The following is a 16,903-nucleotide window of genomic DNA, read 5'->3' as shown; positions in this document are numbered from 1 at the left end:
TTTTTTGGGATCAGCATGGTGTAATACTAATAGATTATTTTCCAAAGGGCTGTAATGTGATGGCAAAGTATTATTCTAACCTCCTCATAAAGCTACACGCTGCTATGAAAGAAAAAATATGGGGAAGGTTGTCAAAATGTGGGTGCCTGCTCCATGATAATGCCCCTGCACATTCCTTGCATGCTAGAGTGATGTTTGCCCTTGAATGTGTGTTTGGAATACTGCCGCATCCTGCTTATTCCCCTGCCCTTGCACCCTCGGATTTCTTCCTCTTTCCTGCCTGCCTTGAAGTCCTTTCTTCGTGGAAAATATTTTGCTACAGATGATGAAGTGATTTCTGCTGCTGAGTTGTGGTTTGAAGAACATTCAGAGGACTTCTACAAAAGACTACGGAAGTACATTGAAAGGTGGCAAAATTGTGTAATTTTTGTCTGGTGACGATGGTGAAAAAGTGTAATACATGGTGTTTATTTCAACTTGCTATCACAACTACTTCTGGATGAATACAAATCTTTTTTGAAACCCCCCCCCCTCATATATCAATTATGTTATGTGTTAATTATGTATATATATATATGTATAATTTTTGTTTTTATGTATTAAAATAATTTTTTTTATATTAATAAAACACTCATATCATGTTTTATGACTATGTTTTTCTTGAAACATTGCAATAAGATTGATGTAACGTCAATACAAGATCAGCAGTATTTCAAGATCCCTCTGAATCTTTTCATCAGGCCTACTTAAAGCAGGAACAAAAGGCATCTGGAAACAGGAAACCAAGAAGGATTCCTTTCACATTACTGACATAGTGTGTGTTGCCCTGATCCCACTTGGATTCAGTACCAATAAAGATCATTGCAAATTTCCTTCTAAGATTGCAGTTCTGATCTAGACAGATTCTGATCTTTTTTGATTATAAAAAAATGTAATTAGTATCAGTAGTGGCAAATTATGCAAAGAAGCAAGCTTATATAGCATTAGCAAAAAAAAAAAAAAAAAAAAACCAAAAAAACTACCCAACTCATCCTTCCACCCCTTCTAATGATGTGTCTAATTCTTCCATAATTTAGTCAAACTTAAATAGAAAGGGTGCAAGAATATTTGCTGATGCTATCGAGGCACTGTTAGGTGGTTCAGAAAACTGCTAACTTAGGAGGATACACAGACTAATAGATTAACAGTAGCCACTGGCAGAGGTGAAAGTGATTCTTGTACTGCTTCTATTGGAATGAGCAGCAGCAGCCTGGGAAGCAAGCTGCTGCTGGGGATTTCTAGAACTGCTGGAAGTCATCATGGAACAAGTAATTACACAGGCTGTGTTTGGTAACTAAGAGTAAGATTAGATGCATGAATACTTGTATGTGCACCAATGTAAATAAATTTGATGAATTTGAAGTGATGGTCAAGACATCATAGGCAGATATTATTGGGCTATAAGAGACGTGGTGCCACACGGATATAAGGAATATTGAATTTGAATTTGGGGAGTAGTGTGTACAGAAAGAACAGACAGGATAGGAAGGGGGGAGGGGCTATGCTGTTAGTTAGGAAACACATAAAATCTAAGGCAGTGCACATCAAGTTGAAATGGGTGGCCAGCAAAATGTTGAGTCAGTTTTGTGTGACATAAGCACTTGGAAAGCAAAAATGAGAGTAGGAGTGTATTATAGGCCTAATAACTCTGATGAGTACAATGAACAACTGTACAGAGAAATGGAGTGGGCCAATAAATCAGAATGTCTTATAATGGGGTTTCAACTTCCCAAATATTGAATGGAACTTGTGGGTTGGTCAATCGCACAATAGCAAAACTTTTGTGGATTTACTATATGACTGTTCTACAGTAGCATGTTATAGAGGCAACAAGAGGAAGCAGTACTCTTAATCTGATTATCAGCAGCATTTCTTCATACATTAAAAAGTTTTGCAAATTACAGTGTCTGAAGACTAGGCACTGGCGAGGTGATCTGACAGACATGTATAAAGTGTTGAATGGTTTGAGCATGCTCAATGCTGATGGGATTCTTCCTCTTGCTCAGAATAATCACGAGAGGGCATAAATTCAAATTGAGGAAAGACAGATGTAGGATAGATGTGCGGAAATTTGCCTTTAGCCAGCGGGTAGTTGGTTAGTGGAACAGACTTCCATCCCTTGTTGTGGAAGTTGATAGCCTAAATAAATTTAAGGCTCAGCTGGACAGGTATTTCGAATGAACAGAGGGGTGAAGTGGAAGGTTTTTTTTTTTTTTTTTTTTTGGCTGATGCTGCATAAGCTTGCTTTCTTGCATCATATGCCTCTACTAATGCTAATGCTAAAAATCTGCAGATAAAGGAACCACTAAGTGGCAGTTATCATAGTGTATTGATATGGCATTTACTTAAAACTATAACTGCCATCAAGGGTAAAGAGAAGTAGATTTTTGCTTTTGTGAAGGTGACTACAGTGGTCTCAGACAGTTTTTAAATTATATACAATGAGACCAATGATGATATTACCATCAGCAAATTCTAAATGGGAAGTGTTCAAGGAATTAATCATAGAAACTACTAGGCTTTTCATGCCAACTAAGAAATGCTCTTCAATCTAAATGGATGTCAGATGAACTGATTTTTTTGTTTGTTGTTGGCGCATCAGCTTCTGTGGCCATAATGCACCTCCCAAAGTTTTTGCACTACTCTGATCCAAGCCCGAAGCGGGATTCGAACCCGTGACCTTTGGGTTGCCAGGCAGCTACTTTACCCACCCAGCTAGCCCGGTCGGCTGATGAAACTCATGGCAGAGAAGAGAAGTGCATGGGATGCATATAAATTATCAGGTGACACAAAAGGCTATGGTAGATATAAACTAGTTTGTCATCAAGTCACAAAGGAGGTTAGACAGGCAAAGGCAGATTATGAGAAATCTTTGGCAAAGGACGCAAACAAAGACAGCAAAGACTTCTTATGTAAACTCTAGAAGGAAGGGGATGAATCAGATTGCTCCACTTGATATCGATGGTTCAACTGTTGATGATCCTGCTCAGGTAGCTGACAAATTGAATGAGTATTTTGCATCTGCTTTCACACATGAAGAATTCTGTAGGGAAGTGGAGGACAGAAGCTTATCAAACTCTAGCAGAGAACTAAACGTTTTTGTAATTACTTAGAGAAAAGTGAAGGAGAAATTGTTGAAGTTAAACATAAGAAAGGCACCTGAGGTGGATGGATCTATCCAGTTATATTAAGGGAGGCAGCAAAGAAAGTAAGCAAACCCTTAGGTTTGCTTACTTTCTTATGTAAGTAAGGACCTATGGATTGGTGAAGTGCAAATGTATCCTCACTTCATAAAGGATGATCAAAAGGTGACATGAGTAATTACAGCGTATTCACTTAATGTCTGTTCATGGGAAAATAATGGAGTCACTGATTAAAGAAATAATGCAGGCCCATCTGGGCAGAATGTGATTATACTGTAGTCACAGTATAATACTGTAGTCACAGTATAAGTCACAGTAAGCCCCAAGTGGCCAGCCAGTAACGTCAGTGACAACAGACACCAAGAGTCAGATCGATGTGTGCGATGCAGCTTTTTACTGTTTTAAATTTTACAATAAAAAAAAAAAAAAAGAAAGAAAATGTCAGTGAATAGAAATATGAACCAAGCAAACTTCATATCTTGTCAAGGTAATGTGCTATACTTACTGTAATATTTATATATATTTATTAGAAATTTAAGATGTTTAAGCTTGTGTTAGCAATTTTATTGGGTTTCTAACTTTTTTAATGTTTTACTTACCAGACTGAACTTTTTTTTTTTTTTTGAGTGCTCTGCCCCATCCCTATTTTTCCCAATAAGCTCTGTTGTTTGTAATGCACGAAATACCATAACAGAGATTTTTAGGAACACATGTACTGCGTTATAGTAGAACTGACTGTATATTGTAGCCAGAAGTGATTTTTTATGATTGCAGTTCATGACACAAAAAGCATGTCTCAAAAAAATAATGATAATAAATAAATAAGAAAAACAGAATTTTCCATTTTTGTCTTATGAGTGTTTAAGTGACAGATTAGGCACCAAAAAAAAAAAAAAAAAGTGGAGGAGAATGCACTCTGTATAGATTTTTTCTTTAACCCAGCACTGGTGGCACACTGGTCACATGGGATCTGTCAGTCAGGTTCAACATGAAAAAAATTTATGCATTTTTTGGTTAAATGCTTAAGGACAAACTTTTTCTTCTTGACCTCATCATTACTCACGAGTCAGATGATATCATTACTCACAAGATTTAAAGTACAGGATGAAAGTACTTAGTTGGAAGAACAAAGATGCTGCAATAGTTAAAGGTAAAGGCACTGTTTTAATTTCAGAAAAGAAGATAACAGGTTTAAGGTACTACATAAAGTAAAAAAAGTAAAGTGCAGCCATTATCAACCCACTGCAGGATGGAAGCCTCCTCAACAATTCATGCTGAGGGAAATGGACCATAATCTGCCACGCTGGTCCAGTGCGGGTTGGCAGATCGACCATATTCAGCAGTCAGGGGCTTGAACCCCGGTCTACTCAAAGAGTGTGTGCTACTGCATTCCCGCTCCTGCCCACTTGGCTACAGAGGCATAGCATCCATGAATTTGGCAAATTGTAGAGGAAGGGCAAATACATTAGAATCATGGAATACCTTTAAAGCAATAATTGTAGAAGCCATGGTAGAATGCATACATACCATTAAGAAAATATAGCATGAGGAGGATACTGGAATGAATGAACACGGAGTTGCCCAGTCTAATAGAGCAGAAAAAGACAGCATGGGAAAGTTAAAGAGCAATGAAAAGTACTGAAGCCTATAACAACTATAAGATGATCTGTAATAGTACCACAAATAAGGTTAGGGAGGCCAAGGCTGAGTAAGAGAAAGCAATGGCTATAACAGCAAAGAATGAGGACAAGTAGATTTTCATGTATGTGAATACAAAGAAAAAACAAATTGGATTGGACCTTTGTGTACTGGGTGTGGGAAAGGCTTGGATAACCTAGGTCTTACAGTAAATAGGTATCTCAAAAGTTTGAATTACTTAGGTTAGCGTTAATATTATCTATTATAATTAACTTATAACTTTACAATGATAATGGTATAGCATAATACATATAGAATAAATTAGATAACACAATACATATAACATAAACTTGATATTGTAATATATATTATTATTTTTATTTTTTTAATATCATTATTAGTGGCATATGATGCAAGGAAGCAAGCTTATAAATCATTATCCAAAAAAAAAAAAAATCCTCCCACATTACTAGTACTAGTCCACCCCCTTCAATAATTTTATCTAGTTCTTCCTTGAATTTATTCAAACTTCAGTTTGAATAAATTCCACATTCACAACACTAGATGGAAGTTTGTTCCAACAGTCACCCATCTGCCGGATAAAGGTAAATCTCAAATACAGGTGACCCCCGCTTAACACTGATCATTCGTTCCGGAAAGACAGAGCGCTGAGTGAATCCGCGATAAGCGAGCGCCGCTTTCCCATACGGTAACATATGTATTTGTGAGCTGCGGTCGGTGCCATAGGATATTTCCTAATCAATAATAAACGGTAATGAAAAGATGCACAAAATATTTAATTTTCAAAATATTTAATATTCAAATATTTGCACATATAAAATATTCTGCATTACATACGTATAATCATGTGGTAACTACTTGCGTCTCAAAAGTAAACAAAATTCCAATTAAAATAATGAATTTAATTGATTTAATTTAATGGATGAATTTAATCATGAAAAATGTGTGGATTTTGAGTTGAACTTTGGCCCTCTTCCAAATAAACTAAAAGGGGTATTAATTTTAAATGGCCCGCAGCGTTACCACCCAACAATAAAGTCAACCGATCCTTCGCTGCTTTGAAACTTGGCATGTTTTTTTGTTCTTTCAATATGAAACTTCTTTTAGGCATTCGTTTCCACAAAAGTCCTGCTTCATCTATGTTAAAAACTTGTTGAGAAGTATAACACATAATACCCCTCTTCAATAATTTTAACAAGTTCTTTTTTGAAAGTTTCGGCTCCTTAATCTGCACTAGCGGCTTCTCCCGGGATTTTAAATCTATTCTACCAGTTTTAAATGGTTCCACATTTTTTTTTTTTAGGCGAGTTTTCTTCAGATCATCGTATTGGCTAATCTCTTTCTCTCTCTCTCTCTCTTTTTTTTAATATTTAACTTAACTGAATTCTGCATTGGAATATTATGTTCAAAAAAATTAGTCTTTTCATTTCAATCCTAATAGCCGGTCTAGTCCTAGTTGCTTGCAGTGTTTAGCAGCTATCTTTCCCGCTGCTAAAATTAATTCTTTATTTTTTCATAACTGTTCTTACAGTTAAATTTGCGAGTCCTAAATTATGGCACACATCCGCTTGTCGTTGACCGGAATCGATTCGCTTCAAAACGTCTAATTTAATTTTCAAATTCAGTCTTTTTCTTACATTTATAGTCTTCGTACTGCGCCCAGACGTTGTTGCATTTTCATTCCTGTCGGTCATTATTAGCTCTTCGAAAATATAACTGCGTTGGTTGAATTAATTATGATACAATGTTCAAGTAAACTGTCCGTTACGCACGATGTCTAATACTGTACTGAATGATGACTAACTAGACTTCGGATAAATGCATATAACGCAATATTACAAGCAATATATTTGATCATTTTTTAAAATGTTGATCTCGGAACTACGTAACAAGTGACTGTACTTAAATTAGCGTGAGAGAAATTTTCACTGAGCGTGGGAAAATTGCTCAAGTCGGCGTGGGAAACGTTTTAATGCTGTTTTGCTATTCATTTTCAAGCTATCCACTCCATCAAATGAAACGATTTCGATAAATATGTCAAAAATGTAATCTGTAAAAGAGCATTATAGTGATCTGTGACAGCGTTATAGTCAGATACGGGTTATAATATAAGAACAGCGTTATAGCGAATCAGCGTAAAGCGAACCGCGTTATAACGGGGGCCTGCTGTATATCCTGAAACTGTCCTTACTCAATTTTAATTAATGCCCCTCATATGTGTAGTCTGACCAAGAGGAAGAATCCCATCAGCATTGCACTTGCTCAATCCATTTAATGCCTTAAAAACCTCAATAAGATCATTTCACAAGTGCCAAGTCTCAAGACACTGCAATTTGCACAACTGAGGTCTGTCTGGTCCTTTGATCAATCTCATTGCCCTTCTCTGCACAAATTCCAGCAGATCTACATCCTAAAATGAAGTCACCAGATCTGTTTGTAGTACTCAAGATGTGGCCTGACCATTGTCTTATACAATGGGATAATCGCTTCCTTGTCTCTATAAATTTTCTGTTTATACTCTGGGATGACCAAACGGTCAGAGGAGTTCACAAGATAGACAGAATACAAGAAACAGCACGGTATTTAACAGTTCACGGGCTTGAACCCCGGTCACACAAGGCATGTACTGATGCACCCACATGCCTGACCACTCGGCTACAGTGGCCTAAGTCCTGTATAGACAAAACTTAAACTGTCCTGGCAGCCTGTTTCCATTGCTCAGAGAACTTCATATCTGACTGCACAATTACTCAAAGTATTTTTAATTTTCACACAGTTTGTATGTTGATCTGAGATTTCTGCTATCCATATGTAGTACTTTGCATTTATCAGTCCATTGGCCTAATTTGTTTAGATCTTGTTGCAGCAGCTTACACTTATTACTATCATTAATCACCTGCCAACCTTTGTATAATCTTAAAACTTAGACATTAATCCTGGTATACTGTTGTCAATGTTATTAATAAATACAGAAAACAATAATGGGCCCAGCACTGAACCCTGGGGGATTCCACTAATAACATTGCTCATTGCTAAGAGCAGCATCCATTAATAACTACTCTCTGTCTTCTCCACTCAAGCATCCCTTTGTTTGTTGTTTGTTGTTTGGTTTTTAGGAGCATTAGCAACTAAGGCCATATTGCTCCGGGATATGCGGTGGTCATTCCCTGACCTTTCCGCATCCTCCGTATTTTGTGGTGACGGGCTCGAACCCCGGTCTAATCAAGAAGCGTGTGCTACACACTGCTGCTCCTTCCCACCTGGCTACGGAGGCACCAAACATCCCTTTATCCATAGCAATAATTTATGCCACACTTAGGTTCTTAATGTCACAATGCTCCTATTTTTAATTTGTACATCAGTCTTTTATGTGCAATAGTATCCTAAGCTTTCCTGAAATTCAAGTACTGTATATGATATCAAAATTATTTCTGATATCATATATCAAAAATAGTTACCAGTTAGAGCTCAGGATACATTCCTAGAAAATGGAGCGCTAAATGAAACGGTGCTAGAGGGTCATTCTAACATTAAATAAATGGAAATACATACCTTATAACATTTTTTTTCAAACCTGAGCAATATATAATATATTTTTCAGGTCAGTAATTTATGAGTATGATTGAGTAACATACAGTATATATCATGAATGGATCATTTGAAGAATTAATTTTTCTTGAAGTAGGAGTCAAGATTGACTGTCTTCTCTTAAGATTCTTCTTATGAAGTAGTTCTCTACAGCAGGAAATCATATTAAGAACATCTTTCTTTTCCTTGATGCTTTTCTCCAAGTCAGGGTCATTCTTGGTGAACTGATCCATGATTTGGGAGATTGTTATTGTCAATATAGATTGGCAGTTCTGGTTCTACTACTGAGGAATTCTGTAATTTCTCAATGGTGTTTCCTCCTCTGTATTAGGATTGTCAGGGTCTTTAGTTTCACTTTGTAAGCACTGCCTTGGCAATTCAAGAAGTTCATCATTAGTAAGACTTACCACAAGACTGCAGTAATCCATCCCTCAACATCGTAACGATGTTTTTGATGACTGGTTCCTCATCACATCCTATAGTTGTTGCATTCTTCTGGCTATAGCTTCTTCCACATGCAGCTTTAAGTTGCTTCATGCCAGGCTGCTGTGATATTGTCTATAGCATTTATGGTGCTGTATTTTTTTTTCAAAATTGTGAGATGGATTGTTTAGCTTCACCATCTGTTTCCTCTATGACTTATCTGAATGTGCGGCAAAGGTAGTAGGTCTTAAAATTTTATATGCTTCCTTGATCCATGGTTGGAATGATGAAGTTTGTTTGTTTGTTTGTTATTTGAAGCATTAGCAACTAAGGCCATACTGCTCCAGGGATATGCGGTGGTCATTCCCTGACCTTTCCGCATCCTCCGTATTTGGTGGTGACGGGCTCGAACCCCGGTTTAATGAAGAAGGGTGTGCTATGCACTGCTGCTCCTTCCCACCTGGGAAGTAAGGGGTTCAATCAGGTTGGTCCACTTGATGTAAATGGTTTTACTGTTGATCCTGCTCAGGTTGCTGACAACCTGCATAGCAATTTTGCATATACATTCACATATGAGGAGTTCTTTAGGGAGGGGAATTCCAGAAGTTTATAAAAATCTAACAGGGAGCTACATCATTTTGTGATAACTGAGAGGAAAGTGGAAGAGAAAATTGTTAAAATTGTTGAAGCGTAACATAAAAAAGGCACCTGGCGTGGATGGGATTTATTCAGTTACTGGATAGATCCTGTCCACCCCAGGTTCAAAAATTATTCTCACAAAATCATGAGAACATCTTTGGATTCAGGAGAGATCCCTATGGACTGGAGATGTGCAAATATATCCCCAATTCACAAAGGGAAGATCAAAAGGTGACATGAGTAATTACAGATCTGTTAGCTTTACTTTCTGTTTTATGGAAAATAAAAGAATCTCTGGTTAAAGAAGTAATGCAGGATCATCCAGATAGGAATGCATTTACATTGCAGTCACAGCATGGATTTGTTAAGGGACAGTTTTATCTGACTAGATATTATAATGCAGTAACAAAGGAACTGGATGCAAAAAATAATTTGATATCTTATACTTGGATTTCACAAAAGTTTTTTATACTGTTGCAATGAAAGTCTGCTATGCAAACTGGAGCAGTGTGGCATTAAGGGCAAGTTACTGGTCTGGATAAAGGAATGGTTGGGTGGCAGAAAACAGAGAATAGTTATTAATGGAGACTGCTCTTCATGTACTAATGTTATTAGCAGAGTCCCCCAGGGTTTGGTGCTGGGCCCATTGTTGTTTGCTATATTTATTAATGATATTGATGAAGATATATCAGGCTTATTATCTAAGTTTGTAGATAATGCAAAGGTCTTGAGTGTAGAGGGGAACAGGCATTCTGTGTGTTATCAGACACTCAGTCTAAAACACTGATGGATCCAATATCTTTCTATTTCAGAAGATTTAAGAGAAGTCCGGTTGGCCTGCCTCCCTAAAATCCACTCATGCACACCTTCTCGATGGTAAGCCCTGTTACGTCACTTAGGTGGCAACAAACGTGTTGAGTGGTTCTCTTCAAGATGCCTGGAAGAGGAAAAGACCAAACCCTCCAGCACATGGCAGTAAGATGAAACAAATGGCCCTCAGTCCCCAGCAGCTTTCACCTCCCCTCTTACAGCACCAAGAGAATCAGAGTGGAAGCAGAGGGTGCTAAGAATCTCTGGGTATGACCAGGCTGCCATGCACGGAAACTGAACTTGGCCTGTTACAACGTAAGATCGCTCATCGGTGAAGACAGGATATTAGAGCTGGAAAAGGAACTAAAAATGTGAATTGGAATATCATCGGTTTGGCTGAAACAAGAAAAAGAAATGAATCATTTATAAGTTTATCAAGTGGAATTCTGCTGTACACCAATGGAAACAGTGAAAGGAGTGAAGGTGGAATTGGCTTCCTGGTCCATAAAGATATAAAAAACAACATTTTGGAATTCAAAAGTACATCACCAAGGGTATCAAGACTACTACTCAGGATTTCTAGGAGATACAAGCTAAAGGTTATAATGATTTATGCACCAACATTGAGCCATGATGATGAAGAGGTTGAAGAAATGTACACCAAAATTGAGTCTTCTACATGAACAGAAAACTCACTACACTATCACTATGGGGGACTTAAATGCTAAGGTTGGAAAGAGAAAAAACAGCGAAGAAAGGGGAACTATAGGAAATTTTGGAATTGGTGAAAGAAATGAAAGAGGTGCAAGACTTGTGGAATTTGCAGAATATCGAGGAATGGCAGTAATGATCACTTTTTTCAAGAAAAGGGCGAACAGAAAGTGGATGTGGAAGAGCCCAAACGGATTAACAACTAATGAAATCGACTTCATCCTCACTAACAGAAGATATATCGTGAATGATGTTACCGTCCTGAACAAGGTAAATGTTGGAAACGATTACAGAATGGTAAGATGCCCACATGATATAGATGTAAGAAAAGAAAGGAAAAAACTGACTCGAGTAAATAATATGAAGGTCTTCGAGATAACAGAAGAGGAGAAAAAGCAGTATGTACTGGAACTTAAGAACAAGTTTGAGCTTCTGCTAGTTAGTTAGTTATTTGGTTTTTAGGAGCATTAGCAACTAAGGCCATATTGCTCCTTGAGCTTCTGCAGATGGCTCAGGACCAAGATATTGACGAGGAATATTACAACTTTCTGAAAGTGATAAAGCCCAAGAAACCTATAGGTAAAAAAAAAAAAAATCCAAAGAAGAAAAAAATTAGTCAAGAAACACTTGTCATGATGAACCAAAGATGACAAATGAAGAGCAAGAAAAACACTGACAAGGAGAAAATTGAGTATACTGAGTTATGCAAAGCCATTAGAAAGAGACTCAGAGAGGACATAAGAAATTTTAATACAAGAAAAGTAGAACAAGCATTAAGGGAAAACAAAGGATTTAAATCAGAAGCCATGAGCAGTAATACAGAAAGAAAATGATACTGAAACTGAAGAATAGTGATGGTGTACTTATAAATAGCAGAGAAGGCATAATTCAAAAAGCAGAAGACTGCTATAAAGAGTTATACAAGGAGTGAGGGAATGATGCCAGCAGTGGGGAAGGTGGATCGCAAATTAGTATCACATGCAACATACCTGATATCCTTCTTAATGAGATAGAACATGCGTTGAAGAAAATGAAGAATCAGAAAGCCCCGGGGGAAGATGAAGTTACTGTAGAGTTGTTAAAATTGGGAGGAAGACACATGACACAAAAACTGGCAAGACTCTTCACAAAATGCATTAGAAAAGGTGTGATGCCTAAGGAGTGGAATAATGCAATCATAGTTTTGCTGCATAAGAAAGGAGATAAATCAGAAATTATAGACAAATTAGCTTGTTATCCCACATCTACAAGTTGTTCACAAGGGTCATTACTGACAGATTAGAAAGAATACTTGATGAGAATCAACAGAAAGAGCAAGCTGGCTTTAGGACAGGATTCTCAACTATGGATCACCTTCGTGTAATGTCACAGCTAATGGAGAAAGAAAATGAATATAAAACACCAATATTCCTGGCGTTTGTGGATTATGAAAAGGCATTCGACTCCAAACATAAGGCAATGTTTTGGGCACTGGAAAGACAAGGCATAGATACCCCATATATTATGAATTTGAAGAAAATATATGAGAAAGCTACCTCCTTTATTAGATTAGACAAAGAAAGTAGCAAATTTAAAATTGAGAAAGGAGTTCGACAAGGAGACATTATTTCCAAAGTTGTTTACTGCCGCCCTTGAGGAAGCTTTCAGAAGATTAGACTGGTTGCAGAAAGGAGAGTACCTAAACCATTTACGATTTGCAGATGACATTGTGGTCATAAGCCACAATCCCAAAGAATTAGAGGAAAATCTTAATCACTTATGCAGAGTTAGTAAGGATTTTGGACTAAAAATGAATATGGCTAAAATAAAAGTAATGATGAACAAGTATGCCACAGAAAGGGATATAATGATTGAAGGAGCAGTAATTGAAAATGTTGAGTCATATACTTATCTGGGACAAGTAATTAGCTATAATAATGATAAATGGCTGGAAGTCAAGGGAAAAATAAATTTTGGATGGATAGCATTCAGGAAATATAGTCACATACTGAGGAGCAATATCCCAATTTGTCTGAAACATAAAGTAATGAACCAATGTATATTCCCCACCATGACTTATGGAAGTGAAACTTGGGCCCTCTCCAAAAGAATGGAAGAGAAGCTGAGAACTACACAGCGAAGAATGGAATGAATTATATTGGGAATCAGACTGTTAGATTAGATGAGAAACACATGGATTAGGCAGCAAACTAAGTAAAGGACATTTTTATCAAAACTAAAGAACTAAAATGGTCTTGGGCAGGGCACATAGCTCGAAGACATGATGACAGGTGGACTAAGAAAATAACGGACTGGTACCCAAGAGGAGCTAGAAGAAACCCTGGAAGACAACAACGGAGATGGACAGATGAAATTCATGAGTTTCTGGGTAGTAAATGGATGTCCATTGCACAGAACAGAAGGAACTGGAAAGTTGCTGGAGAGACCTTCATCCTGCAGTGGATTGAAAATGGCTGATGATGATTATGATGAGTGTAGCACCACCTGTGTGTCACTACACTCAAGTTAGTAGAAAATGAAAAAAACCTGGGGATAATTGTGCAGTCCAACACGAAGCTCTCTGAGCAATGCAGACATGCTGCCAGGACAGCTCATGGAGTTTTGTCTATAATATATAGAAACTTTTCTAGCAGGGATAATCCCACTGTATAAGGTGATGCCACATTAAGTTAGGCCACATTTTGAGCACTGCATACAGGTCTGGAGGCCTCATTTTAGGAAGGATGTATAGAATGTATTCTGATTTTATGAAGGATGTATTCTGCTGGAATGAATGGAGAAGGGCAATGACAATGGGTCAAGTGAACAAAATGGTGGTCTCATCAAGACAGGCTTCAATTTTGCATATTTGTAGCATCTGAAGACTAGGCACCTGCAAAGGCTGAGGTGTTTAAAGGTTTGAATGGACTGAGAAAGCTCAATGCTGATGGCACAGCATGAGTTTGTTAAAGGGAGGTCTTGTCTGACCAGTTTTATTGGATACTGTGATGTGGTCACAAAGGAACTGGATGCAAAAAATAATTTTGAAATCATATACTTGGATTATTTCAGGAAAGCTTTTAATACTGTTGCACATGGAAGACTGCTGTACAAATTGGAATGGTATGGCATTGAGGATAAGTTGCTACAATGGATAAAGGGATGGTCGAGTGGGATATGACAGAGTGTTAATCAATGGACACTGCTCTTCATGGACGAATGTTATTACTGGAGTTCCCTAGAGTTTGGTTCTGGACCCATTGTTGTTTTGCATATTCATCAATGATATTGATGAAGGTATATCAGGCTTAATGTCCAAGTTTGCAGATGATACAAAGGTTGGCAGGGTTGTTAATGACAGTAAAGACAGTATGCTACTCCAACTGGGACTAGATAAGTTGGGTAAATGGACTGAGAAGTGGTAACTGAAGTTTAACATTGACAAATGTAAAGTACTGTGTATGGGTAGCAATACCCATATGCACTGCATATGAGTAGCAAGAGAAACATACCAACTGTGTGGTACTACAGTACCACAGGGACGTGGAAAGCTCAGGGAAGTGGAAAGTGATAAAGACCTGGGGGTAATTATGCAGTCAGATATGAAGTTTGCTGAGCAGTGCAGATGGGCTGCCAGGCAGGTCATGGAGTCTTGTCTATGATATATAGGAATTTTGCTAGCAGGGACAAGGAGGTTACTATTACACCTAATTCTGTTTTTGCACGAATTTTTTTTACACGAATTTGATTTAACACGAATTCAAAATAAATATTTCATTCTCTTTTTACGCGAGTCATTTTGATTTAACACGATTTCTATGAATTTTTTTTGCCTAAATTCTAAGAAATTTTTTTATTTGTGGCATATTAGTATCATTTCTATATTGCACGCACCAATAGATTAGTGTGATTATTAGCTATTTATTAGAGTTATAACTAGTGTGTGTGCGTTTTGAAACGCGTGCTTTTTGTTTACCAATGTGTACGTCTAGGTATCTATGAATCATCAATGTTTTTATTGAATTTGGTGCACATCTACGGTATTCGTGAATTGTATCTTCGAAAGACATTTAGTAGTAAGCTCTATTTCAAAGTGAAAGAATCTTTAGTGAAATTTGTGCACATAAAAGTAAAGTGCAGCCATTATCAACCCACTGCAGGGTGGAAGCCTCCTCAACAATTCATGCTGAGGGAAATGGACCATAATCTGCCACGCTGGTCCAATGCGGGTTGGCAGATCGACCGTATTCAGCAGTCAGGGGCTCGAACCCCGGTCTACTCAAAGAGCATGTGCTACTGCACTCCCGCTCCTGCCCACTCGGCTACGGAGGCCTTCCCTACGGAGGGAAGGCCTCCGTAAAATTAATAAATTTATATGTGCACATATAAATTTATTAATTTTGCTGATAGTCAATAAATTGTAAGTTTACAAATTTTTCATACTTTTTTTTATTAATTATAACTGAGATATTTTTCGGTAGCCCTTATATAATGTCGAATAATTCGTCTATTACCAAAATGAAAAGGAAAGCGATTTTTTTGGAACTTAAAATTCAAATTTTAGATCGTCTTGCAACTGGACAAGGGGCTACGTCTGTAGGAAAGCATTTTGGTGTACATGAAGCTACCATAAGAACTATTAAGAAAAATGAAGCTGCAATTAGGAAGTTGGTATGTTCTAGAACAAAAGTAAGTGTTAATTCATCATCATATACAAGAGATATTGTCAAGAAAAAAATGGAAAAGGCTCTAGTAATATGGATAGAAGATGAGTCACAAAAAAAGAGTACCAGTAGATGGAAATGCCATCAAGCAAACAGCACTAAGAATTTACAGACAGATTAAAGAAAAGGAGCCAAGCACTACATCTCAGTTAAACAGAAAGTATGAATTTTCTGCGAGTACAGGTTGGATGATAGGGTTTCTTAAAAGGAATGCTCTTCCTAATATAAAAATTAAAGGTGAAACTGCATCTGCAGATGAACCGGCCACTAAAGTATTCCCGCAGGAACTTGCAAAAATTATTGAAGACGGAGGATACACTCCTGATCAAGTGTGGAATGCAGATGAAACTGGTTTCTTCTGGAAACGAATGCCGAACAGAACGTATGTAGCCAAATCGCAGAAAACTGCTGGTGGTTTTAAGGCAGCTAAGGATCGTGTGACCTTGTTATTTTCCTACAACGCTTCAGGAGATCGTATGTTGAAACCACTGCTGGTAAATCGAGCCCTAAACCCACGTTCAATGAAAGGTGTAGATATCAATAAACTGCCTGTTCACTGGATGTCAAACAAGAAGGCCTGGGTGACAACTGCTATCTTTACAGAATGGTTCAACAAATGTTTCGCCCCAGAAGTCAGATGTTATATGAATTTGAAAGGTCTCGAATTTAAGGTTCTTCTGATTTCTTGACAATGCACCCGGCCATCCTGTCTTGGAACACCCAAACATACAAATTTTATTTCTGCCACCTAATACTACATCTTTGATACAACCGCTAGACCAAGGTATAATTGCGACAATTAAAAGATACTACGTAAAACTAACATTCTAACACGTTTTGGACAAACTGAATGATGAAACACTAACAGTCATTAATGTGTGGAAGAAATTCTCAATTATGGATTGTATCAATCAAGTTCGATTAGCGTTAATTGAATTAAAACCAGCAACTTTAAATGCGTGTTGGAAAGCGGTTTGGCCACAATGTGTAAAAAACAAAGATCCCATCATCCCTAATACGACCGAATTTCCCAACATCATTACAATGGCACACAAAATTGGTGGAGAAGGATTCGATGATCTATCGTTTGAAGATATTGATGAATTGTTAACCGACAAAGCCCTAAGCGAAGATGAAATATTAGAGGTTGTCCTTGGGACTCCTTATCCCACAGAACGTAGTGATAAT

At 37.5% G+C, this 16,903-nt stretch overlaps 1 protein-coding gene across 10 annotated transcripts in view; it reads right to left on the bottom strand.

The window, feature by feature from the left end:
• LOC150083758 (uncharacterized) overlaps positions 1 to 16,903 on the bottom strand; it is a 999,111-nt gene that overhangs the window by 26,227 nt on the left and 955,981 nt on the right. The gene's annotated exons all lie outside the window — the stretch shown is intronic.

Source organism: Mastigoproctus giganteus, chromosome 7, assembly GCF_048544385.1.
Source record: "Mastigoproctus giganteus isolate SK-2022 chromosome 7, ASM4854438v1, whole genome shotgun sequence".
NCBI classification, from domain to species: Eukaryota; Metazoa; Arthropoda; class Arachnida; order Uropygi; family Thelyphonidae; genus Mastigoproctus; species Mastigoproctus giganteus.
This window is presented reverse-complemented; position numbering and strand designations above follow the sequence as displayed.